The sequence below is a fragment of the Temnothorax longispinosus genome, chromosome 1 (assembly GCF_030848805.1).
Source record: "Temnothorax longispinosus isolate EJ_2023e chromosome 1, Tlon_JGU_v1, whole genome shotgun sequence".
Taxonomy (NCBI): domain Eukaryota; kingdom Metazoa; phylum Arthropoda; class Insecta; order Hymenoptera; family Formicidae; genus Temnothorax; species Temnothorax longispinosus.
The window spans coordinates 14,156,142-14,166,434 of NC_092358.1; the positions used below are offsets into that span (position 1 = coordinate 14,156,142).

General features: G+C 27.4%; 2 long non-coding RNA genes across 2 annotated transcripts; one reads left to right on the forward strand and one right to left on the reverse strand.

Moving 5' to 3' along the window:
- Nucleotides 1–816: 816 nt before the first annotated feature.
- LOC139810868 (uncharacterized) lies at nt 817–5,493 on the reverse strand. The gene is made up of 6 exons (XR_011731500.1): nt 5,317–5,493; nt 4,597–4,707; nt 3,765–4,092; nt 3,184–3,679; nt 2,929–3,097; nt 817–1,452 (listed from the first exon to the last, which is right to left on the reverse strand). It is a non-coding gene; the product is annotated as an uncharacterized lncRNA (long non-coding RNA).
- Nucleotides 5,494–8,656: 3,163 nt separating this feature from the next.
- Nucleotides 8,657–9,735, forward strand: LOC139808944 (uncharacterized). The gene is made up of 4 exons (XR_011730983.1): nt 8,657–8,733; nt 8,996–9,073; nt 9,217–9,300; nt 9,483–9,735. It is a non-coding gene; the product is annotated as an uncharacterized lncRNA (long non-coding RNA).
- The last annotated feature ends 558 nt before the right edge of the window (nt 9,736–10,293 follow it).

The window sequence follows — 10,293 nt, forward strand, 5'->3', positions numbered from 1 at the left end:
ACCTAAAAGTAATTGACCATCCCGAACGCAAGATAATCGTTATCAAAAATTGAATTTTTTCATGTATCGCACACATGAAGTATACGGGAATCTCGTATTTTGAATTTTAATAATTAGAACGAATCTTAAGAAAGTGATGAAGAACGGATACATAGTAGAAGGACACTTTAGGAATACTAGTAAAAAAAACCAAATTTATTGACCATTCAGATTTAGAAATACAATAACAAATAGACCTCGAATTTCACGATTATTCGACTAAAAGAAGCGGCTGAAAAAGAAAAATAACAGAATATAGTCTTTTGTCCTGTGTGTGAGGGACAGAACTATCCAAAAGTTTTCAGCTTGTAACCGTAAATAGTTGAATGTTTTTATGTCGATTTAGAGTATAAAATTTTGGTTGGTATTGTCGCGATACTACTACATAAGTTTGAATGCTAGTTTACCGTCCATCTTTGAAACAAAATAATTATTATAAAAGTGTGTTTATTTTTTAATAGTGTATTTAATGTAAATACTGCTTTAAAATTTTTAAAATTATGATAAAGCTAAGTTTTAAGAATACTTTTAAGTTCATATCGAAAAGATACTTATAGAATGCATTTGTGAGATAAAGGAATTTGAAGATAGAATATACAATGGCAATAAATATTCCGGTAGAAATGCTATTTACTTTTATTTCAATATATGTAAGAGCTATAAGCAATAAACATTGTATGAGAAAAGATTCTAATTGAAAGAAATGATTCTATATTTAACTCGCAAATAACTTATATAGTATACCATAAACATTTCGAAAATGAATTGGTGTCAATATTTTTTTGTATTACATCAGATACATTTATTACATACATATACATTGTACTTACAAATATCACAAAACTGTTTTTTTTTTTTTACTTATACTGTACGTATTATTGCTTACGTTCATCAGAAGTAGTAGAATATTTTTCTAAGAGTGGTTTGTAAAATAAAAAGTTAGATTTTTGTCAGAGAGGAATTTTCAACAGCGTGCCTAAATTCTATTACCATTTTCAACTCATAAATTTACTTTATTGTTAGTTTAAAATAATTAGACTTAATGCAAAAAGAACTTTTGCATTAAATGCATTAATCATAAAAATAAAAATTAAAAAAAGATTTTGCTTACATATTTTTGGATTAAGTATAATTTTATTCTTTTAATTATTAATAATTTCTTACAAATAATATTGCGGTGTAATATATTAATGAAATTAATTAAATCTTTGGTATTTTTGTTGTACCACACAATGTTGTAAAGCCAAGTCTTTATCTAAGGTACTTTACGGTTGTGTAGACATGGATGTTTTGTCTCAATATCTCTTGCAGAAGGTAGACGTGATTTTTCTATTCCTGACGAAAACTTGTTAATATTAATTGCGCTTCCTTTGGAATCTATTGCTTTCTTTTTGTTGATCCAAATAAAGAATGCTGAAAGAGATCATATAATTTATTGAAAAAATTTAGGCTAGTTTATTTACACATGAATACATGTGTGGGTAACTCATAATTTAAGTATTAGTAATATGTATAAGTATAACTTTTCTTTAACACATATTTTAAACAATAGAAATAATATTAGAATTAATGCAGTTATTAGTTAAAATAAATATAAGAAAAAATATCATTATTTTAATTAGTAATAATTACTAATTTTTTATGAATATTACAAATATATTATAAAAATATATAAAGTATATAAAAAAAAAACTAAAAATATCATAATAAATGAAGACCGCTAAAAATAAATCAAATAATAGACAAATAACCATTTTCGGTATCTAACAATAAGCTGGATATCTTGGTAGCCTAATAATATTTAATTAGGCGCAAAATTCACGAAGTTGAAAAATAGTATATAATGTTCACTTGAAAATATTATTAGGCTACCAAGATCCAACTTATTGTTAGACCGAAGATGGCTATTTCTCTAGTTATTTTAAAATATCGTATAATAGAAAAAATTATTTAATATAAAATGCATGCTTACTACTTTGGCGTTTTTTTTTTTTTTTAATGTTTCTGACGATGGTATATTTTTATTAGTTTCAAAGTCATTGGAATAGAAGGATTCGGAAGAGCCAATTAAATTCACAAAAATGAGATTTTACTCAACTTCTTCGTTATCATTGTCATTCTCCTCATTATTAAAAATAGCTAGAAGTCGAGAGAATTTTGGAATGTCTGATTCAGAAATTGACTGTCAATAATGTGATTTATGTATATTCTTATTATGGTCCATAAAGTTTTCCAACTCTGTGGCTTCTGACTCTAAAAGTGAAAGGTGATGCACCTTATGGCAATATACTTTCGTAATTTTTTATTAACTTAAATTATAAGAGAAACTTAATTTTATTGTTTTTATTGTGTAAAATTTGTGCGAAAAGAAATCTTACATTAAACGCGTTAATATTTTATTTCGGAATTTGGTACCTCGCAAGAGGTTTTGCTGCTCAACATTTTGAAGAACAGCCCTGCATAAGTTGACACGTTTTCATTGAATGTTTATATCGATGTTTGCCGTATCCAGGAATGCCAAAAAGAAGGGTTTCGTGATTCTATTTATGCATTTGATTATAACAATTGCTTTATAACTTTGTGACATTGCAGTTGTAATAACAATTCAACGTAGTGTTGTAATTACGAATGCAATAATACAGACAAAGTACATAGTTCTTTAATGTCAAATGTGACCAATTTTTTAATAACCTAATGCAGAAAAGAAAAAAATTAAATAGAAAATTAATTACTGAAAAATACATTTGACAAAAATATTTTCATTTTTGCATTTAAATTAATCAAATGTAAAATAATTTAAAGAAAAAAGAACATAAATTATTAGGTGTAAAATATGCTTAAATACAAAATAGGTTAATGAACAATTGTTAAGAATAACAATAATATTACCTCTTTTTCAGTTTCTGATAATGAATTATACACTTCTGGATATGTATACTCTCCAACACTGTCATAACATTTGGAATCTTCTATTAGAACTTTTACTATATCACCTGCTCTTTGTCTGTTATAAATTTGCTTAGAAATAAAAGTTACTCCTAATGATTTTAACCATGTACTGTAATTATAAGATTTAATAAGATCATTATACAATATATTTCTTGTGTCTGTCAAATAGTAATATAATTTATGTGTTCTTTATACCTGGTAATTTATCTTTATTATACCATTTAATTTGTGCTACAGTTTCCTCTGCTGTTTTATTTATTATTGTATAATCTTTTTCCAAAAGTTTCAAAAAACTTTTTACATTCTTTATAAACCCTTATTACCTCTTTTGATATATTCAGTAGCTAATAAAATTGCTAATTTTTTTAAAAGAGTACCAAGTATAGCGACAGACGGTGTTTTAATCGTATCACTGGCTTTACTGTGTATCCGCGCGTGTTCTTTTCTACCAAGCATTAGAACCTTCTGCCAATACTTCTTTTGTTACAATTTTGAAAGTGATGCCTTACATTATTATTTTTAAAATAACCCTTATACTTTGGACCACGGGTAAAATCTGGCTCAGGTTTGTTAGCTTTTGAAAGTCTACGAGATACTATTAAATCTTTTTTATTAAACTGGGAGCTGGTATTATAGATAAAATTACTTTCTTTCCTAATAATATCTAGAATAACCTTTCTTTTTAAATTACCTAAAAAATTAAAATCAAAATTTTTGTAATAAAGGTATATGTAACATTTTATTTAAAATAGTATGTATATTGATATTATATTTACCCTTAGGAAGTAAAACAAACATTTTTATATCTCTTATTTTTATAAATAGTTTCTAAATGTCTTGTGAATATAGTTTTTCCAGTACATATTTTTTACTTGTTCCTTTCTTTTCAGATTTAGACACAATAAGATTTGTGACATCACAAGTTTCTTCTTTATAAGTATGCTTCACAGAATAAGGACTGGTTTTAAAAATAATTATATTTTTCATGCGTCTTACAGCTTCAAGAAACAATAGAAGTATTTGATTCATGATCTGAATCATCTAAATCACTGGAAACAACATAGTCTGGATCATTATAATCCTCACTGTTCTCATAAACACCTTCTGAAATCAAAGCATATAATAATTTGTAAAATAATGTTATTACATTAACGTTAATTTTTAATGTCAGTAATATTACATATAAATAAATACATGAGAAACATCAGATTTTAGAATACTTAAAAATAGATTAAAAACTATTTTCTATGCATGAATGCTAAATAGTTATCAAGGGATTCCGTGATTTTATCAACGACATAAAAATTTTTAATTATACTAATTATTTGTAAACAAAAGAAACATTACAAACACATTAAGTTTTTAAAAAAACTGAATAAAATCAAAATAAAATATTTTTTTTCGATTAATTTTATTTTTATTTGAAGACTATTTAAGAATATTTTCGAGAAATTTGCTTTGAAATATCGGAATACAATTCTGGAAAAGATCATGTACATATGATCTATTAATCATATATTACATTTTAATATAGATATATAAATATGTGCGTTATGAAATCATTCGTAACGTTTAATTAAAAGGAATAGACATAGATTGTATTGTTACCTTGTTGGTTAACCGCTGTATCTGTATCAACTGCTCTAACTGTATTAACTTCTTTACTGGGTTCTAAAGATTTATTATTAATATTGTTAACTGCAAGATAAGAGTTGAGATCTATGAAAATAAATTGTATTACATTAATTAGCAATTATTTGACAATTTTTTTAGTTACATTTATTGAATAAAAGAAATTTTGTACTGATGTTTACAAAATCAATACATGTGTATAAAATCAATATAATAATTACACCAAATGGCCAATAACCTATATTTTTATGAAAAAAACTAAATAAAAAATAGTCAAATATCCCAAATTTATGAGAAAACAATTGATTTATGTATATAAAAATAAATTAAAACACAAATTTTGCTGACGGCTTTCTTCTGTACATTCATCTAGAATTTTATTTTAACAAATTCAATATTTAGAAAATTTATAAAAGAAGCAAAAGAGAGATATATGAAATAGGTTAGAAATCTCTGATTAACTTCACTATCACTGTTGGTAGAACTTAAAGTGTGTTTGTCAAATTTATTCGTTTTAAATAGGTATATTTTTGGAATATCATTTTGCAATTTTGATGTTTTTTGCAATGTTTTCGAGATTCATATAACCTTCTTAAAATGATAAATTTTAAACAGATTGAAATTGTTATATTAAAGAAGTATACATATATGTACACTTGTTTAAGTATATATAATTGTAATTATATTTATATCTACCTTTTATCTTATCTATTTATTGCTACATATTATCCATCCTTTAGTTTTCCTTTTCTTGTTTGTTACTTTGCATGTATTTTTATTTTTGCTCAAAGAGTACATTATAACTGTATAAACAATTATTATTTTATAGTTATTTATATTCACTGAACTATGTACATACTAAAACGTACCTTTTTATATAAGGACTATGCATACAAGTCTTGTATAAAGGCCTTCACACATAAAGTGCCGTAAGGACGTAAAACGTAAGCGTAAGAAAATCGATCAATCTCAATCAAGTATTTTCCCCTACTGGGGTTACGGTCAGCACAATACTTGATTGGGATTGGTCGATTTTCTTACGCTTACGTTTTACGTCCTTATGCGATTTTATGTGTGAAGGCCTTAAGCACACGGGATGACGACGAGAGCAGCTGTAGAAGTTAAGATGTAAGGCAAAGGAAACATATGGCCGCGTTCGAAAACTACTCGGATGCACACCAGCGTCATACTGTCCTTGTTCAATTTTCAGTAATAGCGAATTCGGGCGCTTGCACTAGTGCACACTGAGTGCGCACTAAGGCTTGTTCTTAATCAATTGTTATTATTTACAGATCATCTTAAATACTTCTTAGTCTACAAAATGATTTGTACAGCATCCATATAGATATTACAGATTGTTTTATTGGCTAAAAAGTTTTTAAATGTGTATTTAAATGACTTTAAATATAAGAATAGATTATAAACAATAAGCCTTAGTGCGCACTCAGTGTGCACTAGTGCAAGCGCCCGAACTCGCTATAAGTAACAAAAGGTCTGTTTGTTTTCGCTGCACTTCTGAACTAGTGCAATAAGTTATGCTGGGTCTACAATGCGAGTCGCAAAGTCATGAGTCGCAAGAATTGACTAATCACAGTCAAATTTGAGGAGAATAATCGACTGTGATTGGTCAATTCTGGCGACTCACGATTTTATGACTCGCATTGTAGACCCAGCATTAGAATGAAAGAAAATATATTTGGCTCTTTCTAACTTATTGCACTAGTTCAGAAGTCCAGCGAAAATGAACAGACCTAAAGACAGAACGACGCGGTGTGCACTTGAGTAAAATTTTCGACGCAGCTTATCTAACCTACAAATACTACGTTTACGCAAGCGTTATAATTACTTTTGTAGTAACTTACAATAATTTCTTTGCGTAAACGAGATTTTCCTTCGCGTAAACGGGATTTTGTAGTAACTTACGATAATTTATTCCGCGTAAACGAGTGATATATCGTAAGTTACTACGTAACGCTCGCGTAAACATAGTAAAAAAAAAGAAATACATCTAGAATCTAGATTGTCCACGGTCTTACATACATAAAGCCCCTTGCACAATGCCAGGCAACAGGGAATAGGAACAGGGAATAGAAATAAGAAATCATGTATAAATGCAGAATAAACAGTGACACAGGCAATAGACACAGAGTTTCCGTCACGTTGGAAATTATGTGCCTATTGCTTATTGCCAACCAATCATAGCATTCGAATTTTTTAGGTTGTAATTAACGATTTTTTTGTTATTTCCTGTTCCTATTGCCTGTTGCCTGGCATTGTGCAAGGGGCTTAAGACCGTCGGATTGTTTGATAAAGAAAGAGTAGCAAACGATCACGTGACCAGAGATTTGGCGTCTATGATCAACTTTAGAGAAAATGAGATCACGTAATCAAGTTCGTCATTTCTTTTCTTAGGCCGCATCTACAATGAGTTGCAGTCGTAAGAGTCGTAAGAAATTGAACAATCACAGTTTACTATTCTCCTTGCGGTCGAAAAATAATAAACTGTGATTGGTCAATGTCTTACGACTCTTAGGCTAAGTTTCCACTGAGCGCGTCACGCGTCGCGTCGTCTGTCGTTAACCAATCTAAACATCCCGTCACAAATAATGTAATAAAATAAGATGTTTTGATTGGTTGCAATGGATGACGCGACGCGTGACGCGTTCAGTGGAAACTCAGCCTTACAACTGCGACTCATTGTAGACCCGGCTTTAGGCTCTCTACATGTAACCAACTACCTTCGTTGTTATCCCGCGTCACGTGATCATCGTCTCCACGCGCTAATACAAGACTTATGTGGAAAGATACGTTACAGTGTTTATATAGTTCAGTGAATATAAATAATAAATAAATATAAATTGGATATAAAGTATTGTTTTGTACTTTCAAGCATAAAATAAGTTTCTAAGATTATAGGAAAAGTTGATTATTGAGAGAAACATACAGTTAAATTCAGAGAAACAGTTATAATGTACTCTTTAAGCAAGACTAAAAGTACATATAAAGTAACAAAAAGAAAAAAGAAAACTAAAGGATGAATAATATGTAGCGGTAAAGTATAGATAAAATACAATTATATATAGTATACTTGTACAACAATTTCAATTTATCTATAATTATTTTGTTTTAAGAAAATTATATGGATCTCGAAAAAATTGCGCAAAACCTCACAAATAATGTTCCAAAAATATGTTTAAAACGAATAAGTTTGTCAAACACCACTTCAAGTTCTATCGAAAGTGACAGTAAAGGTAACCCAAAACATTCAATGTATTTTATATGTCTTTTTTGTTTTTTTAATAAATCTTTTAAATACTAATATTAATTTGTTAATAGGTGAAGTTCTAGATGAATCTACGGAAAAAATCTGTCAACAAGGTATGTGTTTTATTTAACTTTTATATATAGTACCTAAATTAATTGTTTCTTCATAAAAGTTGGGATATTTGCCTATCTTTCATTTAGTTTTTTTCATAAAAATATCAGTTATTGGCCATGTAGTATAATTATAGTTCTTTTTCAGATGTTCAACCAAGTCTTTCTAAAATTACGCTTTGTGACACATCTGTTGAATCGTTGAACAATAAAATAGCTGATAGTACAGGTAACACAACTTATTTAAATATGTAATTGTTGTATTTATATGAGTGTAGCATAATTCGTATGCACAAATACTTTTGATTTTAGTTGTTAACAGTAATAACATAAAACATCATCATTTTAGGAAAATCTTTGGAAGCTTCAAACAAAAAAAGTGTCAATGAGAGAGGTAAATACTGTATACTTTTTAATTTTACATATAAATAAATATGCAGTGTAATTATATCTACTGAAGTACAATATGTATAATACAATAACTTCTGTTAGATGTTGAACTAAATCTTTCCGGAAGCACTATTATTAGCGATTCTGATAAATGGCTGAATAATAACGCAAAAGGTAATAAAATTTATACGTAAATAATGTTTGCATTGCTCATGTGTATGTGTGTGTGTGTGTATGTATACTTATATATTATTATTTTTGTAGGTAATAATCATAATTTTACTAAAAATGTTATATTGGATGAGTCTTTGGAAACATCAATCGAAGAAAATAATGTCGATCAGCAAAGTAAATTTAATTCTTGTTTACTTTATATATAAATACATATTATTAGTTTTTAAATAAGTACAACACTTCCATCTACATTAACATAAATAATTATAGTTCTTTCTCTGTAGAAGTTTAACTAAGTTTTTCCATTATTAGTACCAAATCTTTGAAACGTCTGAACGCCAAAACTGTTCATGAAAGAGATAATGTAGTTTATTTAATTGTTGTATTTACATAAGCATGGCATGATTTTATATACGTAAATATTATTTTTTTTTAGATAATAACATTAATTTTAAAACAAGTACACTTTTGGAAGAATGTTTGGAAACTTCAAATAAACAAGTCGATCAACAAGGTAAAGAGATCTATTTATTGTTCACATCTAAACTACAAACAATTACTATCATAACTGTTCAGTTAGCTCATTTAATTAATATTACCAAATATTTTTATTCGGCAGTTTTATTATAAATGTTTATAAGTTTAATTTATCTTCAGATTTAGTTATTAGTTTCCCTGCAAACGAGATTTTAGATACATCTTTTTTAAATGCTTTAATGGAAAACACAAATTATCAAGAAGGTAAAGTACAATGATTTAATTTTTGTTTAAGTAAACTAGTATGTATTATATCAATTATTTGTAGGAGTGTACATAATGGTTATATTTCTCATTAAATACATATGTATACTTTATATATATATATATATATATATATATATCGTCTTGTAAATACTGCATATCAATATAATTATATTTTTTAGATATTATTTTTGGTTCACCTAATAATAGAGACTTGGGTTTTTCTTTCGAAATATCAGCTGCGCAGTCAATTGATCAAGGTAACTTAAATGTAGTTAATGGTAAATAATTATTATATTGATTTTATACACATGTATTGATTTTGTAAACATCAGTGCAAAATTTCTTTTATTCAATAAATGTTACTAAAAAAATTGTCAAATAATTGCTAGTTAATGTAATACGATTTATTTTCATAGATCTTAACTCTTATGTTGCAGTTCACAATATTGAAAATAAATCTTTAGAACCCAGTAAAAAAGTTAATACAGTTAGAGCAGTTAATACAGATACAGCGGTTAACCAACAAGGTACAATACTATCTGTCTATTCTTTTTAATTAAACGTTGTTACGAATGATTTCATAACGCACACATCTATATCTATATTAAAATGTAATATATGATTAATAGATAGATCAATAATAGAAAGATCAAATGTAACTAAAAAAATTGTCAAATAATTGCTAGTTAATGTAATATGATTTATTTTTATAAATCTTAACTCTTATGTTGCAGTTAACAATATTGAAAATAAATCTTTAGAACCCAGTAAAAAAGTTAATACAGTTAGAGCAGTTAATACAGATACAGCGGTTAACCAACAAGGTAACAATACAATCTGTCTATTCTTTTTAATTAAACGTTGTTACGAATGATTTCATAACGCACACATCTATATCTATATTAAAATGTAATATATGATTAATAGATTATATGTACATGATCTTTTCCAGAATTGTATTCCGATATTTCAAAGCAAATTTCTCGAAAA